At 47.4% G+C, this 18,160-nt stretch overlaps 1 long non-coding RNA gene across 1 annotated transcript in view; it reads right to left on the bottom strand.

Moving 5' to 3' along the window:
- The window catches only part of LOC119257244 (uncharacterized), a 69,260-nt gene that overhangs the window by 31,893 nt on the left and 19,207 nt on the right, over positions 1 to 18,160 (bottom strand). The window contains exon 4 of the long non-coding RNA XR_008553760.1: positions 2,659 to 2,770. This is a non-coding gene — a long non-coding RNA (uncharacterized LOC119257244). The remainder of the gene's footprint in view (positions 1 to 2,658; positions 2,771 to 18,160) is intronic.

The raw sequence follows: 18,160 nt of genomic DNA, 5'->3' as shown, positions 1-18,160 counted from the left end.
GCTCTGACTGGCTAGGTCTGAGGCAGGTGCCTGCCCTAGAACCTGAGGACTCAAACCACTTGACCTGAGAGTGGGGGAGCAGAGGGAGCCCAGAATTCCACCAGGAGAGAGTGTGGCTAAGCTGTGAGCCTGAGTGGTGAGGGCTTCTACAGCTCAGTCAGGAAGAATTCATTGCCATTAGGGGTTAGAAAGCTACCTAAGGCGGAAATGTTGTTCACGATTCATGCCTGTTTTGTGGATGAGTTAACAGAGATGAAGTGCTTACAATGGTGGCCTGCGGCGGGGGGCGTGAGCTGGTGTATTAGGTCAGGCTCCCTAGAAGTAGGGCCTGAGGGGGATGTGGTGAGAGGTGATCCTCAGGGCAAAGGCAGGGAGAGGGGGTTAACTAAGCACAGGTTGGGTTCTAACTGGAGATGGACAGACTTCAGGCTGGGCTGCAGGCAGAGCTGGCTCTGTTCAGGGCAGAGGGACCAGCCTTTGGTCTGCCTGGCTGTCATCCGCCATGGCAGCAGGGGTGCCCACCTGGGTGGGCCCTGTGCTGCTGTGCCTGGAGGGTGCTTCTCTGGATAAGGGGCGGCTGTGAGCTGTGGCCAACCCTCGTGCACAGCCCACCTCTCAGGAGAAGCCAGGCAGGGCATCTACAGCAGCAGCCACAGCACTTGTTGGTATTTTTAGGAGGACACAGAACAAAGGTAAATAAGGAAGAGCGCCTGTACTCCATCTTGGAAGCTGATTTTCACCTGGGCAAGATGAAAGGCATGGGGAGTGCTCCTGACCATCCAGGCAAAGATGTGGAGGAAGTTCTGGAAAAAATGGAACTGGAGTTGGCACGCTAAGGGCTGGGAAGCTCTGGGTGACTGGGGAGGGAGAACGAGAAGGGAGTGGTGCTTCCAGCAGCTCATCCTTGACTGGGGACAACTGGGGGATGGGATGCAGACCTGTGTGTGTGGAGAGACGGCAGAGCATCTCCAGACAGGCAGAAAGGTCTGTGTGGCACAGTCACCGCCACTTCCTGACAGTGATCCTCTGAGCCGCCCATCTGTCATCACTGTGTCACACGTGAGAATAGTCAGGTGGGGTGGTGACTTCGTGTTGTGTGAAAGTCAAAGAATGTAATTACACAGACCTCGATGGCACAGCTACTGCACACTGAGGCCGGGTGGTGTAGCCCATTGGGACCCCTGTCCTGCCTGGTCTGCCTTGGACCAGAATGTCATTAAGTGACAGAAAACTGTAGGGGAGGCACAGAGAGGTTAACCGAGCGCTGAAGCTGCACAGCTGAGATGTAGTGGAGCAGGGTGGGGCCCAGGCCTCTGGCTCCAGAGTTGCTCTCTGAGCATCCATGTTGGCCCGCACCAGCTTGGTGATGGCAGAGCACTGAAGGCAGTGGGGCTCAGGCTTGGTGGCCGCTGAGCTTTCGGCAGAGAATATCAAGGTAAGCTGGGAGGGAGCTGATCTGGGTGAGCAAACCCTGATTTGTCATCACCCCAACCTGGGTGGGGTGACTCATCTAGCAGCTAAGCCTTTGCACCCTACTCCAGCTTGAGAGGGGGAAAGCTGAACTGGACAACTGGGTTGGTGGGATGAGGACCTGACTGGAGGAAAGCCAGGAGGGGAGAGCTTGGGAGGAAGAAAAGGTAGAAAGGCTAGAGAGCAGAGGGCTTCTGGGCCCGACATTGCTGGGAGCCAGGAGAGGAAGCCCAGTTCAATGGTTAGGCCCAGAGGTCCCCAGGTAGAGGCCTCACATGGGAGGGGGGCACTGGAGCAAGATGGGCCCCTTGTGGGCAGCTCCTGCCCCCAAATCAGGACATGGCTGGCTGTCCATTTGCTTTGGAAGCAGCTGGGGAGGTTTCGTTTTGCTTGATTTTTTTTTTAAAGATTTATTTTATTCATGCATAAAAGAACCGGGGTATAGACCAGATGCACGGAAGGGTGAGAGGATTCACCAGAGACAGAGCAGGGAGCAGAACAGGCAGACTGACTAAAATACACTGCTGAGGGGAGCAGCGGGCGAGTCAGGAGAGGTCTGCCGCACCATGTGGGGATCTCCACAGCGGGCTGGGATCGAACCCACACTGCGGAGGCTGCTGACAGCTTCACAGTGCTGTGCTCAACCGCCTGCGCCACCACGGGTGGCCCTTGCTTGATTTTTTTTTAAATTGCGGTAAAATACGGTAATCCCCATTATTCCCAGCTTTGCTTTCGTGGTTTCAGTCACCGCTGTAACAGCAGGCTGAGAATATCATGCACAGTGTGGGGTTTTGAGAGAGGTGATGATGCTAGGGAAGTAAGTCAGAAAGTGAAAGACAGATATCGGATGATTTCACTTATCTGTGAAATAGAAATAACGGAAAAAGCATAGTAGCAAAATTCAGCAAAAACAAATCTTAGACTTAGTGAAGAAATTACTGGTTATCAGAGGGAACAGGGGCAAGGGGTGAGGGGCTGGGGAGAAGAACATTGGCAGGAAAGGCTGAGTAATGCGTGTGGAGACATGTAAATAGTTGTCAAGTTTAATTTTTAAAAATTGAAAAAAAGGCCCCCCAAAATAAGAGCACCACTATAATTCTTCTTAGTGACACTGGGTCCCCAAGACATAACACTGCCCTCACAGCCTATCCCTCTGACACCGCCACTGGGAAACTAACACCTCAGTACCGTCATTTGCAGGTCCCCGAGTGCAGGTGATCATCCTCGCTCAGCAGAACCTGTTGGCTCCCAAGTTGTTCCAGTTGATGGCGTATGCTGCTCCCCAGTCCACTTTGCATGTCTGTGAAACACAGGAAAGGCGTCACCACCCTCCAGTTACTCTCCTTCACCCCCTCTTCTGCTCTTCTCAGCCCTGCTCTGTGCCATAGGGGCTGACGTCTGCAGATGCATTTTCTGGGTCCCTTCCCCTTTGGGTTCTCTAGTGCCAGCAAGAACAGGGTAGGTTCTCTATTGATTCAGGCAGACAGATAACAGAGAGTCCTGGAGACCTCAGGTTTTCAGGCTTTAATGTTCTCAGGGAACCAGGTACACAGGCACACCAGGCAGGGAGGCTGGCATGCAGGGAGGCAGGCATGGGCCAGGCTAGGAGGGGTGCTAGGAGGCAGGCAGGCAACCCCTCAGGAATCTTTACTTTTTCTCTGGGCTCTCTTGTGGTCTTACTTCTTCTGTAGTCACTTGTCCTCTCATAGCCGTGCTCCTGTCTGAGAGTGATGCCACCCTGCCAGCCCTGGCCTCTAGGCTCAGGTGTGCACACCAACGCATGCGTGCGCACCCATACTCAGGTGTCCACAATCAGACACATGTGTCTGGCGCCCATGCTTGCACACACCTTCTGCATTAACATGATCAAGGCTACAGGTGACAAGCACAGAAGCTAGTGGTGTGAAAAGCATTGGGAAACTAACACCTCAGTACCGTCATTTGCAGGTCCCCGAGTGCAGGTGATCATCCTGCACTTACCATACAGCTTCACTACATATTCACTTACCATACAGCTTCCTAAGGGTTTGGCCAATGAGAAGAGATCAGGAGAGAGCAAAGAGAAAGCAGCGAGCAGAGAAGAGAGAGGCCAGGCCCCACATCTCCCCGCTGGGGCAGCGGCCTCAGCTCTCCTCTCTGGCTCCAGTTGGCACCAAATTCAGAAAAACCACTTCTTCCCGCCCTCCTCATCTCGCCCTTGCCTGGGCTATTGTTACCACCTCTGGGGGCTTCACCCTCCCTCCTGTGTCCACGAACCGTGCAGACAACTCTGTAAACAGAGACTTTGTCAAATTCTTTCCAGGATTCCATTTGCGACTGGGTTCCTGCGGGGACTCTGACTGTACTGACGTACAGAATTAGAGCCTGTGAGAAAGGGCTGCCTGCGGGCCAGGGCAGGAAAGGGTCACGGGATTGTGGTGTGATTTCTCTCCTTTCATGAGCCACTCATCTGTGTAATGTTGTTGATGTCAATAAGACCCAGGAGAGAAAATGGAACCCTGTGGATTTAAGAGGGTCCCTGGCTTGGGGACGGTGGGGGGGCAGGGCAAAGAGGGGGGCTCCATTCTGATTCCTTGCATCCATTCTCCATCTTCTTGGCATCAGTCTTAAAGGAGAAATACATTCACCTGAGATAAATTCCAGTCATGGGGCAAAAGTTGGAATCACCCTGTTATTTGTTGGTGAGAGTTCCTGGTTTGAGGCTGCCATTGTGGAAACTTGTGACCTAGAAAGTCTGGCTGGGCTGATTCCACGGTGAGCTCAGCAAATCAAATAAATTGAATACATATATTTATAATACTCATTAATATATTGAATAAACAGATGAGGTTTGCCCACCGTGCTCTGCATTCTGCTGAGCTGTGGTTAATCATTTACAAATAGATCATAAATTCTCCCCTATATTTTTGGTTCTTAAAACATCAAATCTGTTTAAAAGAGCTGCTTATAGGGTTGCTTTTAGGGTTTCTTGGGATTGTGTAGATGAACCAGGTGCCTGTGCAGCTGGGTTTGTCCCCATTCGTTGATTCTTTTGGGGGAGTTAGTCTGGGAGCAGGATATCTGGGGAAGGAATTCTGGGGCCCCCAGTATCTCCCTACAGGTGCATTATTAATTATATAGGAGGAAAAGTACCTTTGCTGGGGGAGACTGTTCTAGACATCACAATGTTAAAGACCACGGCAAGTATGCAAAGTTCTCAACGCTGATAACAGGAGGAAAGGCATCACTTGAATGGGAAGCCCCAAGGGGAAATCATCTATCCCTGTTGTGTTTGTTTGGCCCCAAATGTGTAACCAGAATAATCTCAAGGAAACAATCAGATAAGCCAAATTGAAGGGTCTTCCACAAAGCAATGTCCTCTTCAAATGTGTTCTTGCTGTGACAAAGAAAGGCTGAGGAAATGCACCAGATGATAGGGGATTAGAAAGATTTGACAATCAAATGTGTTGCTTATGCTGGGAGTGGAGTCAAGCTTGAAGGGAGCTTTATAAAGGATATTGTTGGGACAAGAGACACAACATGAATCGGACAATATATTCAACAACAATATTGTACTGATATTAATTTACTGAATTTGTTGACATTCCTGAGATTATGTAAGACAATATCTTCATTTTTAGGAGATATACTCTGGATTATTTAGGTGTGATATTATTTAGAATAATATTAGCTTTGATGAGTCAGTAAAAATAGGTCTCTGGCAGCAATCTCCTGCCCCGTGACTATGAAGGTGTTTCTCTTCACCATCCTCCTCCCTTTGCAAAGCATCAGAGGTAGTTCTCCCGAGGCTGCCTGCCTGTGACCAGGCAGGCCTCTCTTAACAGACCTGTCCCTTTCAGGGGCAGGTCATCTGCTCATTTGTGTCTGTGCAAGCGTCATTGACTTCCCTTCCCTTTTCATGATAAAACTGTCCTTTTGAATATAAAAAAAATAGGTCTCTATATATTAGATACATATAGATGAATATATATTAAAATGTTAACAACTGGAGCATCTAGATGAATCTGTACTAAAGGTCTAAAGTTCATTATCCTATTGCACAATGTTTTTGAAGACTTGTCTATTTTTTAGAATATACGGTTAAAAAACATTAAAAAGCCCACCCTCCAGAGTCAGCTATTATAAATGCTTCAGCTCTTTTTATCTGGGATCCACACCAGAGGCTTTGTTAATGAGCCAATATGTGTTAGACATCAGTGGTGCTCAGATGTGGGATCAGCCAGGGCTCTGGTATGGGCCCCTCCAAGCACGAATTGGGTGCAAAAATTCAGCCCGTCCCAAGGCCTGAGGCACCTCGGCGCCAGAATTCAGGGCAAGTGTAGATTCGTGTTCCCTGTGATGGAGGGTGAGAGTAGAAAAGTTGGAAAGGAGGCACCACAAAACCAGAAACCTGGCTCACACAGTGCTGGAGCTGGAGGAGGAGATAGAAGTGATCAAGAGAGTTGTTAAACCAGCTACAGAAATAAAAAATCCTGAGGCGCCAACCTATAGCAAGTGTCAGACCACTGCAGAGTAGCAGGAGGCACAGCCAGAGGTGGGACATGGAGAATCACTGTCCTTACAAAACAACCTAGCCACACCCTCACGTTTGGAATTAGGTTACCAAACACTAACAGTTCCACAAAGGAGTGAGCCCTCCCCAAGAGAAGACCTTATCAGTGCAATCTGTGCCCTGGCAAGGGGCACCTCTCCTGCCCGCCTGTGCCTGCGCAGGTGCTCCCCATCATCAACCTTCGCCCTTTGCAGGGCAGCAGCCCTCCTGCCCGCCTACGACCTGTGACCAAGCCGGTGTTCTCCCTACCGACCTCCTCCCTTTGCAGAGCGGCAGAGGCAGCTCTCCCGACGCCGCCCACCTGGCACTATGCAGGCCTCTCGTTTAGTAAACCTGTCCCTCTCCCGGGCAGCTCTTCCTGCCGGCTTGTGTCTGTGCAAGCATTCTTTACCCTTTCCTCCCTTTTATAATCAACCTGCCCTTTCGGATATAACTAACGCCTCTGCCTCGTGGAGAAACTCGCCTGGGAAACGTGCCAGTGCAGCTGAAAGGGGAGCTCTGGGGGAGCTTTTCCCAGAGCGAACCCAAGGACTCTGCTCTCCCAACCCAACCTCTCCAAAACCAACTTCACCCAGAGACCAATGTGTCTGAACCCCAGTCCTGACGGCAGGATTGTGATGGCTGCATCTGTGCTCAGTCAGCCTTTTACAGGAGACTCTTTGGAGGCCAAGAGGTCAAATAGCAGGACTGCAAGGCACTTACGGGTTTCCAAGCCCGCTTGCCCAGGAGGAGGTGTGGAAGGCTTGGAAGACGCCTCCTCCTCGTCCTCCTCCTCCTCTTCTGCCCCCTTGGTATAATTATTTCATAGCTTTACTGAGGTTTACTTCATCTTATAAAATCCACCCATTTCTAGTGGAGGCTTCACACGCTACTGGTTTTAGAACTCTTCCATCCACCCATCCCGCCCACAGAGTGTCAATGATCTGCTTCCTATCCCTGTCTAGAATTTTCTAGAATTCCCTCTGGATAGAATTATTCAGGAGCAGTCTTTTTTTTTTTAAGATTTATTTATTTATGCATAGAAGAGCTGGGGTACAGGCCAGAGGCCTGGGGGGTGAGAGGATTCACCAGAGACAGAGTGGGGAACAGAACAGGCAGATTGACCAAAGTACACTGCTGAGGGGAGCAGCGGGCAAGTCAGGAGAGGTCTGCTGCGCCATGTGGGTTTCTCCCTGGCTAGCCAGGAATCGAACTTGTGCTACAGTGGCTGCGGCTAGCTTCATAGGTTGCATCCTAACCCTTGTGCCACCAGGGAGGCCCCCAGGAGCAGCCTTTTGTGTGGGATTCATACCCTACTCAATGTTTTTGAGATGACCCTGTTGCTTGTCAAGTGCTTTGTTCCTTTTTACTGCTGAGTAGAATTCCATCGAGTGATATACCATGATATACCTAGTTGTGATGTTACAGCGTTTCCAGTTTTTGAATATGTTGTTTTTCTCTTTTTTTCCTAAAGACAAGCAGATTGCCCCTGGCAGCTCCCCACTTGGGTGAGAGTGGGCTCCTGAAGCCTGACAACCCTGCGATCTCCCACAAACAGGCCTGCAGAGCTAGTGGGGAGGTGCCAGTAAGGGAGCATAGCTGCTCATGTGCAGGCTTGACCAAGGAATGTCCTTTCTATTTGGGGAAGGTCGCCCTCTCCAATGGAGCCCACAGCTCCAGGAGGGACGCATAGGGAGCGGTGAGGGGCCTGTGCAGCCAGCCAGGTCAGCCCAGTCACCCTGGCCATCAGTGGGTGACACGTGTGGCCAGCAGATGGCCCTCCAATCCAGTTTTCAACTATTTTGAATGAAGTTTCACTGATGGGGCCTCCCTGGTGGCCTAGGGGTTAAATCTCAGTGCTGTTATGGCCTGAGTTTGATTCCAGTCAGGGAGCTGACCCATATGCACAGCAGACCTCTCCTGGCTCGCCCGCTGCTCCCCTCAGCGGTGTATTTCAGTCAGTCTGCCTCTCTGTCCCCACTCTGTCTCTGGTGAATCCTCTCAGCGCTCCCCATACCGCTCCCACAGCTCTGACCTACACGCCAGTTCTTGTATGCGTAAATAAAAAAAAGAAAATATTTTTTAAAAAATCTTAAAAAATAAAGTTTCACCGAGATTATATTTAAAGAGGCTACTGTTCTCTTTTCTCCTTCTTACATATAATGATGAAATCTCCTGTGGTTAAGCAGATTCCAAATCCAATGAAAAATGTTTCCACAAAGTATATCAGAACAATGGTCAAACTTCCCCTGCACGTCCACGTGCCTCCCCAGAGGGACTCTGCAGACAGAGGATGAGGGAGAAACAGCACCTGCAAAGGTCTGAGAAGGGACGCCAGGAAAACCACAGCGCAACCCCCTCCTGGGCACCTTGTCCCTCAGTGCTGGTGGTGGCAGCTGTGCATCCTGCGGAGGAGTCGCCATGGGTGGAGAGAAATGCGAGCTGCCCAGCAACACGCAAGTGGCAGAGGCTGGCACACATGTGGAGCATGGAGGCCCTCTCGCCTCTATACTTGTTGGCAGTGATGGCGATGACAAGGACCGCAAGGATCTTATTCCTACAGTCTGACTAACCTCATCTCTTTAGATGTGGGGGAGGTTGGGTACCTGGTGCCCAAGTCCACGAACCCTTGGGGATTGAAGAGCACACGGTCAGAGGTAAAAATTGCCAAATTCTGGTACCAGGCCTTGTGGACACAGTGTCTTAGCAAAGAATCAAAATCATCCAATGATATAAATATGATGACCACTCCATTTAGTGGATGAGAAAACTAAAGCAAAAAGAGGTAAAGCCTCTTGCCAGGACCACACAGTTAGTTGATGGCATGTGTGAGATGCAATCTTAGAAGGTCTGACTCCAGTCCAAACTTTTTTAAAAATTGTGGACACACAGGACATACAATTACCATCTTAATCATTTTTAAGTGTATAGTCTGTGCCATGAAGGACATTCATACTGTGCAACAAATATCCAGAATTTCTTCATCTTGCCAAAGTGAAACTCCACATCCATTAAACATTCTCCCTTCCCCCAGGTGTTAGTAACCACCATTCTATTTTGTTTCTGTGAGTTTGACTATTCCAGATACCTCACATCAGGGGAATCATACAGTATTTGTTCTTAGGTGACTAGTTTATCTCACTTAAAATAAAGTCTTCAAGGTTCATCCATCTGTGGTATGTATCTGAATGCCTTTCCTTTTTCGGGCTGCATAATATTCCACTGTATGTATATATTTGGTTCATCATTCATTTGTTAATGGACACTTGGTCTACTTCCAAATTTTGGTTATTGTGAATAATATTGCTATGAACCTGAGTGTAAAAATATCTGTTTGAATTCCTGCTTCTAACTCTTTTGGATCTAAAGCAAGAACTGGAATTGCTGAAGCATTTAGTAATCCTATTAAGTTTTTGAGGAACCACCAGATAACTTTCCACAGCAGTGGCACCATTTTACTCTCCCACCAACAGTGCATGAGAGTTCCAATGTCTCCCATCCTTGCCAATGAGGGTTATTGTTAGCAATAACCCTTGCCAACTTGTTATTTTCTTTTTTGGTTTGTTTTATACTAGCTATTCCAATGAGCATGAAGTGGGATCTCATTGTAGTTTTGATTTGCATTTTCCTAATGATTAGCAATGTTGAGTATATTTTCATGTGCTTATTGGTCATTCTGTATCTTTAGATAAATGTCCTTTCAAGCTTAGTTCATCTTTTAACAGTGTTTTTTTTTTTAAAGATTTATTTATTTATGTTATACAAGAACCAGGTCACAGGCCAGAGGCACGGGAGGGTGAGAGGATTCACCATAGGCAGAGCAGGGATCAAAACAGGTAGACTGATGACATACACTGCTGAGGAGAGCAGCGGGTGCAACAGGAGATGTCTGCCACGGCCATGTGGGACCCTCACCGGCCGGCCGGGATTGAACCAGCGCTGCAGAGGCTGTGGACAGCTTCAAAGCGAGGAGCTCAACCGCCTGTGCCACCACAGGAGACCCAAATAGTGTTTTTTAAATAGTGTTTTCAATGTTGTTGAATTGTAGGATTTCTTACACAGTCTGGAGATCAACCCCTTATAATATATAAAAGAAGTCAGTGTTTTCTTCTAACCATTAGATCCTTTTTACTCTGTTGATAGTGTTTTTTGGTGCATACAAGTTTTGTAATTTGATATAACCTTCAGTCTTTTAAAATCTGAAATAGTTTCTTGACCTGTCTGACTTTTTGACATTGACATTTTGCGGAAATACAGATGATTACTTTATAGGATATTCCACTGTTTATTTAACTGTTTCCTCATGATTTAGTTCTGCTTGTGCCCCTTTGGCAGGAACACTAAATCTGAGATGTTGTGATCTTTTGGGTGCATCCTCAGGAGACATGACATCAATTTTTCCTATTGGAGTTATTCATTTTAATGTCTTGGTTAAGATGGTTTCCTCTTGTAACTGCTAAATTGTAAATGATAAGTAATCTGCTGTAAGATTGTGTCCATATCATAAATATCCTTTTTACCAACACATGTAACTCACTTGTTTTAGCTTTCAATATAATAAATCTAGCCAGAATGGGTGATTACTACAATGGCTGTAAAATGGTTATTTGATTTTCTATCTGTATTAGTCCTACCACATTTTTTTTAACATATTTATTTATTCATGCATATAAGAACTGGGGCACAGGCCAGAGGTGCGGGGTGCTAAAGGGATTCACCAGATACAGAGGGGGGGAACAGAACAAGCAGATTGACTGAAATACACTGCTGAGGGGAGCAGCAGTTGAGACAGGAGAGATCTGCTGTGCCATGTGGATAGCTCCCTGGCCAGCTGGGGATTGAACTCTTACAGCAGAGGCTACGGGTAGCTTCACTGTGCTGTGCTTAACCCCTTATGCCACCAGGGAGGCCCCCACCACATTTATTAGTTGGCATTTTATTTTCCCTGATGATGAAAGAAGAGCTTTCTTTACTCTTCCTGTTTGCTCCTGGGTGTTATTTTAACTCATTCTTTTTAACGCAGTGTCATTACATCTGTAGTCATCTTGATTAATTTTGTTTTCATTTAGCAATATGTTCTAGATATCACTGTGTATCAGGTCATGGAGATCTTGTTGGCTTTTACAGCAAAGTTATTATATCACAACTGTGTTTATTACAGTGAACGGATACAGATTAAATCAGCCAAGGGAAGAGACACAGGGTGGAGTCTATGAGGCGCTTCCAGTTGTCTCTCCCCAGTGAAGTCATGACCATGTCAGTCCCCTCTGGAAATGTGACTCTAGCTTGGAGTGTTGCCAATTAGGGAAGCTCACTCAAGCCTTGGTGTAGTGTTTTTATTGGGGCCAGCAGGTCTTGCAGACATGGCTGGCTGCCTAAGTGGCTGACCTCAGTCTCCAGGGCCTCTACTGCTTGAGCTGATACTGTTTAACCAAAGCCCTCACCATAGGCCACATTCTTGGGCCAACTGACATGACCCAAAACACTCTTATTAGGCCGGTTTACCACTCACCTCCAGGGAGCTGAAGATGCAAGGCCAGAGCTTTCTTTGGTTGAGGCTAGCATCTTTATTACACAATTCTTCTCATTGTAATATAATACAAGTTGGGGGGGACCTGCTCGCAGTCACAGGTGCAGCACTCACATAACTGTAATGGAGAATTATCTCACCTGGCAAAACAATGGGACTGGGATATGGAAAAGGAGAATTCTAGAAAGAAGAGTGACAGGGGGTGAGGGGGGTAGAAGTCAGGGATAGCCATTCTACAAAAAACAAAGTGCCTCATGGACTCCCTGGTGGCCTAGGGTTTATTTCTCAGCACTACCACTGCAAATTTCCACCAAAACAGCCAGAGTTCGATCCCCGGCCAGGGAGATAAATCACACATGGTGCAGCAGACGTCTGCTGCTCCCCTCAGCAGTGTATTTCAGTAGATCCACCTGTTATGCTCCCCACTCTGTCTCTGGTGAATCCTCTTACCCCCTGCACCTCTGGCCTGCAACCCAGTTCTTCTACATACACATACACACAAAACCTTAAAAAAAAAAAGTGCCACAGATTCTGGTGACTGAGAATGGTCATCCGATTTTTTTCTCTGTTCTTCAAATATGGCAGAAATATGCTAGTTTGAGCCACTGGTCTAGAGAGGGGGCAGTGGGCCTCAGTTTCTGGCTCTGGTTGTTTTGCATGCAGGGCCCTAGGTGGCGCCATTTCTCAGTTTGGGCAGCAAATTACATCTATATTTAAAAAAAAGAATCTGAAAGATTAACAAAGCTCTTCTATCAAGTTACATTTCCTGGTGAGGTAGTGTTACAATAAAAACGGGTTTTCAATTTGTGCAGGTGTAAGTTCACCTCTTAATTCACTTTGCTTTCTTAGCCGTGGGACCGTTGTTGAAAATTGGAAAAATTCTCTACCCCCAAATAGGACAGAGTTCACTAGGGATGGTTCAAGCCCTAGCATTTGGGGGTAGGGAGGGAAACCTGGTTTCCCTGCCCCCCTCACCATGCTGGGTGTCTTGAAGGAGAGGTCTCTGCTCTCTAGAGCCCACCCAGGGGTATTTTTCAGGATCCCATGCTTCCCCCCTCTCTCTCAGATAGGAAGCCATGGCTTCATGACATGGACAAAAGTTTAAAAAAAATATGCCCAAACCCCCAAAGACTTGGTGGGGTATAGTTTGGACACAAGAGTGAAGTAAGATCACTGGTGATTGTATCCCTCCCTCCACTTCCCTCTCCCCAGTGGCGTTCTCACAACAGGAGCCTGCAGGTTCCTCCCTGGAATACTTAAATAATTCAGTAGTGACGGGGGCTGGGGAAGAAGGGACTGTCCCGCGCTAACTATAGAAATCTACACACTCTGCAGTGCAGGCATCTATGAGGGCAGAGAGTCCTGGACCCTCCGTGGCTTTTCAAGGTTTTTAGTGATCTTTCCACACCATCTGTATTGAGGGGCTCTCTGGCGTTCTCCTCTGCTCTCCACTGCACTCTGCTGCTCACCGTCCTCTGTGACGCTGCCCTTATAGCCTCAGCCTCCAGGCTCAGATATGTCCACACCACACAGATGTCTGCCATCAGGCACGCGTACCCTGAGCCCATGCTCCCAAGCGCCTCCTGCACTCAAGGCTGCAGGTGAGAGCCACAGAGGCCAAAAAGCCTGAGCATCTTCCTTTACCCTAGATTTCCAGCACAGGCACACACACACTATATGACTAATAATTTCTTTTCTTTAAAATAAAGTTCTTGCTTTAAACTGAGATTCCTGCCCCAGCGATGCCTGAGTGTCGGGCACTGACGTCATCAGCTGTACCAGGGTCAAGATAACGGGGAGGCTGATAACAGGTTCTGGGGGCTGACTGTGACGAATGCCGGCAACATCAGCTATTCTGATGGGCTGTTTGCTTATGACTAAGTGTCCTTGTTTAACTCAATATGAAAAGGCCAGCTTGAGAGAGGAGAGGGCAGAGGGTCTCCTCAGGGCACTACGCCCATCGTTCTCAGATCCATGGCCAGCGATCTGAAAAATAAAAGCACTTATAGATTCAATTTCTGCCTCTACTCATCAGCTTTCAGTAGAGGCAGGCAGCAGAACCCAGCCCTAATCCCCTAACAGTAGCACACATTTATCAAGAACTTATTAATGCCAAGCATCGGTGTGAGGGATGTTGGGGAGACAGAGACAATAAAATCAAACAAACAAGAAAATATCAGTCAGCAAGCACTATTAGAGGAGTAAAATTGTGCTTGACACAGTGTAGGGTAAATGAATTAATCAGTCTTTTGTATACCACTAGTCTCTGTGGCTGTCACCTGTGGCCTTGATTGGGCTAATGCAGAAGGAGCTTGGGGGTGTGGGTGCGGGGCACACGTGCCTGATTGTGGGCACCTGGAGTGTGGGTGTGCATGCATGTGCCAGCGTGCATACCTGAGCAGAGAGGCTGGGATAAAAGCTGTAGAAGTGGCAGCAGAGAGAGGACGGAGCAACATGACTACAGAAGAGGCGAGACCACGAGACCAGAGAGCCCAGAGAAAGAGTGTGAAGATGTGTGGGGAGTTGGGAGGCTAGGTTGCCTGCCTGGCTCGTGCCTGCCTGCTCACATGCCAGCCTCCCTGCCTGGCACGCCTGTGTACGTGGTTACTGAGAGAGCATTAAAGCCTGAAATATCCACTGAAGTTTCCGGGACTCTCCTTTATCCATCTGCCTGAATCCACAGTGCACCTGCCCCGTGCTTGCTAGCACCACACAGAGAACGGATGGATGGGTGGATGGAGTTTGGTCTGGAATGGTCTGTTTGAGAAGGTGACATGGAAATATAGACCTGAAAGGCAAGAGGAGCCTGACATGTGAAGAGCTTATGGGGGAGAGAAAAGAGAAAAAGACCTGGCTTGCCCCAGAAAATGTGGAATCAACTCAGTGAAGTGACCCAGCTGAGAGGTGGTTTGCACACCTGTGAAATGGGTATGTGATGGTGAGGGGGAAATTAAGAAAGCCTTGATTCTCATCCTGGCCCCGATGGGCACCAGCACCATTTTCACTGGGTTATGGTGTTTTAGTGGCATCAGAGGCATAGCACTAAATGCTAGGCATGTCACCTAAGGTGATTTCTTGTTCTCATGAACCTTCCCACTGGGGGGGGTCAGGAAGGCTAGAGGAGAGGGCTCAGCAGCAAGGACACACTGGGTGGTGCTGAGCCACATGTCAAGCGTGTTCAGGAGAGCCTAGAAAGATTGCTCAGTGTGACAAGCAGGCTCCCCTGCGTGGCCCCACGTCCCAGAGGAATGTTCTCGCTATCTGGAAGGCCCTTTTCCAGCCAACTCCTTCTTGCGAAGGACAAACAGCATTAGCTCACGCTGCTGTTACCTAACTGGTTACATAACCACTAAGGGAAACAGGACTCTATAGAAGGCGGAGATTGAACTGAATCAGCGGTCCTTGTTTTAAAATCAACTATTTCCCCACACCAACAGGGAGACACCCACTATACCAAGCGAAGCTGGGGGCATGCCACCATCTGGGAGGAGGCTCTGACTCACTGGCGGTCAATTGGAAGTAGAGAGGCAAGAGAGAGCCCACCTAGTTTGGGGAGGCAGGAGATTGGAATTCTAGTGCTGGCTGGGGCACTCTGGGCCAAGCCACTTAACTCTTGGGACTCCAAGTGAGATCTGTGGGCCAGCAGGGTGCTGGTTGGAAATTCAGATCTGCTGGATCCGAGCCTACATTATGAGCCAGTTCTCCAGGTGATTTTATGTACATTAAGGTTTGAGCATTGATTTTTAACAGTCAGCCTTGTTCTCCTAAAAGGTGGGGGGGGGGGCAAAGTAACTTTTAAACAAATTGAACATAAATATAACTAGCTTTAATTTTTTAAAAAAGTAATACAGATCATTAAAGAAATTATGGAGACCAGAGAATGATAACATAATGAAAGGCAAAGTTCTCTCCTAAACCACGACTCCTCTTCATCCCACAATACCCCACAACTCCTGCCCTGCTCTCCATTATCCACACCCCGAGTGTCCTCGAGCTCATCCTGGTCTGTCTTGCTCCCTGTTGGGCCGGCAAGCCCCACACTCCATTGCAGGCTTCTCTGGAAGACCTGTTACTTGCCTTGAGTGGGTGGTGGTGGGTGGGGGTTGGGAGTGGGAAAATCACTCCTTCTGCCAAAACCAACTAACACTTAACCCTGATTGGGCTGCTGAATGCCTCCCTTTTTCCATTCACATAGGTCAAAGAACCAGTTCAGTTGCCTCTCAGCAAGTTGCAAGTTTTACTCCTGTCTTTGGAATGTCAGTGATTTGTCACATGTCACTGACATTCTTGGTTTGGGGCTTTAGCTGACATTTCCAGACAGGTATCTGTGCCAGTCTTTCAAATGGAGGTCTAGGGACTGACCCCAAGGTCTGATGGATCCCAGCAATCACTTCAACATCAGCTCTTTCTCTCATTAGTGTAAATGTAACATAATGGAAACATGGACCATTCTAGCTGCTCTAATGGGAGGCTTCCAGTGTCTTTCCATCTTTCTGCAGTTTTTAGTGTCTGGGCATCTTGGCTGTTCTGGCACTGGAGGCTCGGCGATGACCAACATAGAAAAGCCAAAGCGGGAGAAAGCCGTGTCTGAGAGGGCTTTCGGTTCTTTGTAATTCTGGAGGGAAAAAGTCTGAGAACTGAAAACCCTCACCTTATTAAAAGAGAAACAGGCATATGAAAAAATGTTAGTGACTGAGTCAATATCAGTTTTAATCAGTCTTTGTCCAATTAGGCAGATGAAAGAGAGTGTCTAGGAGCTGGGCAAAGTCAGAATTTTATAGGCAGAAGAGAGTGGGAACAAGGAAGTTATATTGACCCAGAAAGAAGGTTCCTTATTGCAAATTTTGTTCCCTTTGGGGATGGCAGGGGGTTGTCAGGCAGATTATTATCTAACTAGCACTGATAAGGTGATGGCTGACTGATATAAGGTTCCCAGCAGAGGGGCAAAACTGTAACTCAGTCTCACTTTGGTGGAGGGGTCTTAGCACAAGTGTCTCTGGTTTGGGTCTGAGGTTTTGCTTGAAGAGTCTCACGCTGGCCACCACCATGCCACTTTCCATCTCCATGGATCTGAACACTCCAGGTCCCTCAGAGAAGTGCATCACACAGGATTTGTCCTTTTGTGTCAAGGTTCACATGTTACAGAATGGATCAGAATTTCCTTCTTTTTAAGGCTGAATACCATTCATGGTGTGAACATACCACTTTTCTTATCCATTCATCTGTCCATGGAGGTGTGATTACTTCCACTTTTTGGCTTATGTGAATAAGCCGCCATATACCTGAGTGTGCAAATCTGTTCATGTCCTGCCCTCAGTCCTTTGGGGAACACAGTCAGCAGTGGAGTTGCTCCACATTTCTAGATTATAAACTAAATGACTCTATGTGAAGAAGAGGAAGTCAGGATGAACAGACTGCCTGTTGGATGTTTACCACTAGTTTGATAACCCAACTCCCTTTGAAGTCTTATCATTTAAAAAGAGAAGGGATTTTTACCTTCTCCCAGATACATATAAACTCCCAATCTGACATATTTTCTGTGTGTGTGTGTGTGTGTGTGTGTGTATCCAGGAAATGGACCCAGCACGTTTATCATAATATTATTAGGTATTTTCCATACTCACATCACAGCTGCATCATCGAATTGCAACACTGACAAGTTAATACCCCTTCACTGTAGATATATACTTTCATACAATCATTTGCCTTAGATTTATATAAAATAGCAAGTTCTATTCAAGTGACAGACAAGAAAAAAAGACGGTGTCCTAAAAAAAGCACTTCAAGTGTCTAAAGTGGATAAACTAAGAAGTAGACTACCTGTTAAAAAAAAGAAAGAACAAGCAATTTACAGACTTACACAGAGTCAATAAACACAAAACTATGCTCATTTGCATGAATAATCCAAGAAACAGTAATTAAGAATGAGATTTTTTATTTCTCAAAGTGGTAGATAAAGGGACTTGTTATGAGAGTTTGGTGATGGTGGGGATGGAAATATATGTAACTTTTTTTTCAAAGATTTATTATTATTATTTATGCATATAAGAACTGGGGAGTAGGCCAGAGGAGCAGGGGGTAAGAGGATTCACCAGAGACAAAGTGGGGAGCAGAACAGACAGATCTACTGAAACACACTGCTGAGGGGAGAAGAGGGCAGCAGCAGGTGAGACAGGAGAGGTCTGCTGTGTCTTATGGGTCAGCTCCCTGGCTGGGGATCAAACTCAGGAGGCAGTGGCTGGTGATAGCTTCATAGTGCAGAGACTTAACCCCTTGCACCACCAGGGAGGCCCTATGTAACATTTTTTGAAGCACAATTAGGCAAAAAATTATTACTCTGCATGTGTACTTTTCAGGGATTTGTTCTTCTGAAGTCCATAAGAATATACATCCAACTCTATAAGAAAATATGCAGCATTTGTTCTAATAGAAAATTGTTGAAAACATCCACAGGTTCACCCATAGGTGTTAAATGATTTCCTCCCAAAACATAAGTTCAGATCCTAAACTTTAGGACCTGTGAATGGGCCCGTATTTGCAATTAGGGTCTTTGCAGATATAATTAGATAAGATGAGGTCATACTGGATTAGGGTGGACCCTAAATCCTATGACTGGTGTCCTTATTAGA

Source organism: Talpa occidentalis, unplaced genomic scaffold, assembly GCF_014898055.3.
Source record: "Talpa occidentalis isolate TD23 unplaced genomic scaffold, MPIMG_talOcc4v2.1 talOcc4.4, whole genome shotgun sequence".
Taxonomy (NCBI): domain Eukaryota; kingdom Metazoa; phylum Chordata; class Mammalia; order Eulipotyphla; family Talpidae; genus Talpa; species Talpa occidentalis.
Note: the sequence above shows the minus strand (reverse complement) of the source record. Positions and strands in the feature narration are given on the sequence as shown.